Source organism: Bos grunniens, chromosome 16 (genome assembly GCF_055505025.1).
Source record: "Bos grunniens cultivar Pamir isolate PY7600 chromosome 16, Bosgru_T2T1.0, whole genome shotgun sequence".
Taxonomy (NCBI): domain Eukaryota; kingdom Metazoa; phylum Chordata; class Mammalia; order Artiodactyla; family Bovidae; genus Bos; species Bos grunniens.
The window spans coordinates 27,320,617-27,326,879 of record NC_141180.1 but is presented as its reverse complement, the minus strand read 5'-3'; positions in this window follow the sequence as shown (position 1 = coordinate 27,326,879).

The following is a 6,263-nucleotide window of genomic DNA, read 5'->3' as shown; positions in this document are numbered from 1 at the left end:
TTGGATGGAATGTCCTGAAGACATCAGTGAGATACAGTTCATCTAATGTATCATTTAAGACTTGTGTTTCCATATTAATTTTCTGCTTTGATGATCTTTCCATTGGTGTGAGTGGGGTGTTAAAGTCTCCTACTATTATTGTGTTACAATTTCTCGATTTATGCCTGTTAGTATTTGTCTTACGTATTGAGGTGCTCTTATGTTGGGTGCATCAGTTGAGTTCAGTCACTCAGTCATGTCTGACTCTTTGCGACCCCATGAATTGCAGCACGCCAGGCCTCCCTGCCCATCACCAACTCCCGCAGTTCACTCAGACTCACGTCCATCGAGTCGGTGATGCCATCTAGCCAACTCATCCTCTGTCGTCCCCTTCTCCTCCTGCCCCCAACCCCTCCCAGCATCAGAGTCTTTTCCAATGACTCAACTCTTCGCATGAGGTGGCCAAAGTACTGGAGTTTCAGCTTTACCATCATTCCTTCCAAAGAAATCCCAGGGCTGATCTCCTTCAGAATGGACTGTTTGGATCTCCTTGTAGTCCAAGGGATTCTCAAGAGTCTTCTCCAACACTACAGTTCAAAAGCATCAATTCTTCGGTGCTCAGCCTTCTTCACAGTCCAACTCTCACATCCATACATTACCACTGGAAAAACCATAGCCTTGACTAGACGGACCTTTGTTGGCAAAGTAATGTCTCTGCTTTTCAATATGCTATTTAGGTTGGTCATAACTTTCCTTCCAAGGAGTAAGCGTCTTTTAATTTCATGGCTGCAGTCACCATCTGCAGTGATTTTGGAGCCCCAAAAATAAAATCAGCCACTGTTTCCCCATCTATTTGCCATGATGTGATGGGACCAGATGCCATGATCTTAGTTTTCTGAATGCTGAGCTTTAAGCCAACATTTTCACTCTCATCAAGAGGCTTTTTAGTTCCTCTTCACTTTCTGCCATAAGGGTGGTGTCATCTGCATATCTGAGGTTATTGATATTTCTCCCAGCAATCCTGATTCCAGCTTGTGCTTCTTCCAGCCCAGCGTTTCTCATGATGTACTTTGCATATAAGTTAAATAAGCAGAGTGACAATATACAGCCTTGATGTACTCCTTTTCCTATTTGGAACCAGTCTGTTGTTCCATGTCCAGTTCTAACTGTTGCTTCTTGACCTGCATATAGGTTTCTCAAGTTGGGTGCATAGATTTTTACAATTGTTATGTCTTCCTCTTGGATTGATCCCTTGATCATTATGTAGTGTCCTTATCTCTTGTAATCTTTATTTTAAGGCCTATTTTGTCTGATATGAGGATTGCTATTCTAGCTTTCTTTTGCTTCCCATTTTCATGGAATATATTTTTCCATCCTCTCACTTTCAGCCTATCTGTGTCTTGAGGTCTGAAGTGGATTTCTTGTAGACAGCATATATATGAGTCTTGTTTTTGTATCCATTCAGCCAGTCTGTGTCTTTTGGTTGCAGAATTTAATCTATTTACGTTTAAAGTAATTATTGATATATATGTTCCTATTGCCATTTTCTAATTGTTTGGGGTTGGTTTTGTAGATCTGTTTTCTTCTGTTGTATTTCTTGACTATATAAGTCAGTTTAACATTTGTTGAAAAGCTGGTTTGATGGTACTGAATTCTGTTAACTTTTGCTTGTCTGAAAAGCTTTTAATTTCTCCATCAATTTTGAATGAGATCCTTGCTGGGTACAGTAAACTTGGTTGTAGATTTTTTTCCCTTTCAGTACTTCAAATATATCCTGCCATTTCCTTCTGGCCTGCAGAGTGTCTGCTGAAAGATCAGCTGTTAAGTATATAGGGTTTCTCTTGTATGTTACTTGTTGCTTCTCCCTTGCTGCTTTTAGTATTCTTTGTGTTTAGTCTTTGTTAGTTTGACTAGTATGTGTCTTGGCATATTTCTCCTTGGGTTTATCCTGTATGGGAGTCTTTGTGCCTCTTGGATTTGATTGACTGTTTCCTCTCCATGTTGGAGAATTTTTCAACTATAATCTCTTCAAAATTTTTCTCATACCCTTTCTTTTTCTCTTCTTCTGGGACCCCTTTAATTCAAATGTTCGTGAATTTGATATGGTCCCAGAGGTCTCTGAGACTGTCCTCAGCTCTTTTCATTCTTTTTACTTTATTCTGCTCTTCAGAAGTTATATCCACCATTTTATCTTCCAGCTCACTGACTGTTCTTCTGCTTCAGATATTCTGTTATTGATTCCTTCTAGAGTATTTTTAATTTCAGTAATTCTGTTGTCTCTGTATGCTTATTCTTTAGTTCTTCTAGGTCTTTGTTAATTGATTCTTGCATTTTCTCCATTTTTGTTTTCAAGGTTTTTGATCATCTTTACTATCATTATTCTGACTTCTTTTTCAGGTAATTTTCCTATTTCCTCATTTATTTGGACTTCTGTGTTTCTAGTTTGTTCCTTCATTTGTGCAGTATTTCTCTGCTTTTTCTTTCTTTCTTTCCTTTTTAGTTACTGTGTTTGAGGTCTCCTTTTCCCAGGCTTTAAGGAAAGTTGAATTATTTCCTTGAAGAAGGTTGAATTATTTCTTCCTTTTGGTTTCTCCCCTCCTAAGATTGGCCTAGTGGTTTGTGCGAGCTTCATATAAGGTGAGATTTGTGCTGAGTTTTTGTTTGTTTGCTTGTTTTTCCTCTGATGGGCAAGGGTGAGTGAGGTGGTACTCCTGTCTGCTGATGATTTGGTTTGTATTTTTGTGTTGTTTGTTGTTTAGGTGAGGTGTCCTGCACAGGGTGCTACTGGTCGTTGGGTGATACCAGGTCTTGTATTCAAGTGGTTTCCTTTGTGTGAGTTCTCACTATTTGATACTCCCAAGGGTTAGTCCACCCTTATGGCAGAAAGTGAAGAGGAACTAAAAAGCCTCTTGATGAAGGTGAAAGAGGAGAGTGAAAAAGTTGGCTTAAAACTCAACATTCAGAAAACAAAGATCATGGCATCTGGTCCCATCACTTCATGGGAAATAGATGGGGAAACAGTGGAAACAGTGTCAGACTTTATTTTGGGGGGCTCCAAAATCACTACAGATGGTGACTGCAGCCATGAAATTAAAAGACGCTTACTCCTTGGAAGGAAAGTTATGACCAACCTAGATAGCATATTCAAAAGCAAAGACATTACTTTGCCAACAAAGGTCTGTCTAGTCAAGGCTATGGTTTTTCCAGTGGTAATGTATGGATGTGAGAGTTGGACTGTGAAGAAGGCTGAGCACTGAAGAATTGATGCTTTTGAACTGTAGTGTTGGAGAAGACTCTTGAGAATCCCTTGGACTACAAGGAGATCCAACCAGTCCATTCTGAAAGACATCAGCCCTGGGATTTCTTTGGAAGGAATGATGGTAAAGCTGAAACTCCAGTACTTTGGCCACCTCATGCGAAGAGTTGAGTCATTGGAAAAGACTCTGATGCTGGGAGGGATTGGGGGCAGGAGGAGAAGGGGACGACAGAGGATGAGATGGCTGGATAGCATCACTGACTTGATGGATGTGAGTCTGAGTGAACTGCGGGAGTTGGTGATGGGCAGGGAGGCCTGGCATGCTGCAATTCATGGGGTCGCAAAGAGTCAGACATGAGTGAGCGACTGAACTGAACTGAACTGAGGGTTAGTTCTCTGGTAGTCTAGGGTCTTGGAGTCAGTGTTCCCACTCCAAAGGCTCAGGGCTTGATCTCTGGTCAGGAACAAAGATTTTACAAGTCATGTGTTATGGCATTATGTGATATTAAGACAACTATCCAAAAATGAGAAACAAAAGATGAATCCCAGACAAATGGCAGTTACAAAACCAGGCAGATAATAATTAAAATATTGGAATATACACATATACACCCATGAGCAAAGTGAAAACAGTCCAACAAAAATAAAGTACAGTAGACTGATCTGGCAAACAAAGGAAATCAAAAATCATATTTACCATTTAAGAACAAAACTAACTTAGGCACAAATTGGAAAACAAAACTAAAGCAAGGTGCCAAGTGGGGAAGCAATGAAAACAAAACTTAACAAATATGTTGAGAGGAAGGAAAAGGAAGAAAGAATAGATACTCAAAGTCAAATAGAGTTAGATGACAAAGATTTATATACATTAAAGATTAACAGCAAGGGGGAAAGAATAGTAGGAAAGGCGGGAAAAAGAGTAAAGGTAGGAAAAAATATATCCAACTTAAAAAAATTAAGAATTAAAATTATAAAAAAGAGAAAAGAGAAAAAAATAGAAGAAGAAAGAAAAGGGTGGAGTGGAGGAAAACTACACAGAACTGCAAAAGCCCAATGTAGGGGCAGAGGTTTATAACAACAATAGAAAGTGTGACTGAATATACACATATACATATACAGCCATAAACAAAATCAAAACAGTCCAACAAAAATAAAGTGCAATAGATTGACCTGGTGAACAAAAGAACCCAAAAATTATATCTACCAGAACAAAACTCATTAAAGCACAAGCTGGAAAACAAAACTAAAACAACGTGCCAATTGGGGAATAAAGCAACAAAAACAAAACTAACAAATATGGCGAGAGGAAAGGAGAGAAAGAAAAGAAAGAACAGATATGCAAAGTTAAATAGAGGTAGATAAAGAAGATTTATATATGTTAAAGGAGAATATGCAAGAATATGCAATATATACAAGGACAAAAGAACAGTAGGAGAAGCAAACAAAGGAATAAATGTAGACAAAGTAATAATAGGTTTGAGAAATTAAAATTAAAAAAAAGGAAAAAAACAGAGGAAAACTCCACAGAACTGCAAAACCCCAATATAGAGGCAGAAGTTTATGACAATAAAAAATGTGACTGAGGGGGAAAAAAAAGCTCAAAAGCTTAATTGGATTTCTTAGTGCCAATAAAATCTACAACTGCAACAGAGGAGGGGAAAAGAAAAAGAAAAAAGTCCAAAAGAATTTACAGAACAAGTCAAAAAATAAGATAATAAATGTTTTTTTGAGTCACTGCTGTCAGAGTCCTTTCCCTCGCTGGGAATCACAGTCCACCTCACTTCCCTAGGATGCCCTCCAACACTGTGCTAATCCCTGGACCTGCAGTGGGGGCTGCTCAGATTCTGATCTGGTCCTACTCCTGTGTGTTCTTGCCTCCATTGTCCACAGCTGTCAGAACTAGTGTGTTTTCTTTTGTGGGAGCTCTCAATGCCTTTTATACATTCCATAGACAAAGTCTGCCTAGTTGATCATGTGGATTTAATCTCCAGCTTGTACAGCTGGTGGGATGGTTTTGGTTTTTCTTCCTTAGCCACAGTGCCCCTGGGTTTCAACTGTGGCTTTATTTCCACCTCTGCATGTGGATCGTCCACTGGGGTTTGCTCCTGAGGCTGCCCTGGAGGACTTGGGTTTGCCTCTGTGAGGGCCAGGTGTGGAGGTGGTGCAGCTGCTTAGGTAGCAGGGGTCTGGCAGCACCAGGTACTCAGGGGGATTGGTGGCTAGGGTAGTAGGAAATAGAGTGCTCTAGAAGGGTATGGCAACCAGTATTGGCCGATACGCTCCAGTATTCTTGCCTAGAGAACCCCCTCTCTGACAGAAAAGACTGGCAGGCCATAGTCTACAGGGTCCCAAAGTGTCAGATAGGACGGAAGCGACTCTGCATGCATAGACACAAGACTTTTTCTTCTTTTGCCTGTGGCAGCCCTGCCCCAGTGAGAGTTAACCATGAAGGTGGTGCAGCTGCTTGGCTTACGGGGACCCTGATGGTGTCAAGTGTGCAGGGACACAGACTGCCTCCGCCGCAGGAGTCATGGCCCTATCAAGTCTTTTCTCGAGACTCTTAAGTCATTTCTTAAATGTTTAGGGCTTCCCTTGTGGCCCAGCTGGTAAAGAATCCACCTGCAATGCAAGAGACCTGGGTTTGATCCCTGGGTTGAGAAGATCCTTTGGAGAAGGGAAAGGCTATCCACTCCAGTATTCTGGCCTGGAGAATTCCATGGACTGTATAGTCCATGGGGTCTCAAAGAGTCAGACACAGTGGAGCAACTTTCACTTTCACTTACAAGAGCGTAACATATAAGCAAACACCTAACTGATGGGTAAATTAGCCAGTAACAGTGTGGGGATGGAGGCGGAGGGCAGTGAAGGGGAAGAATGGCAGGGCATGTGCTAAGGAAAGAGCACAGCAAATGTGACCCAGGCACTGAAAAGCCATCACTGTGGCTGGGGCACAAGATGATGCTGGCACAGAGACAGAGGCCAGACCACATGGGTGCTCATGGTCCACAGGCTTTGGAGTTTCCTCTTG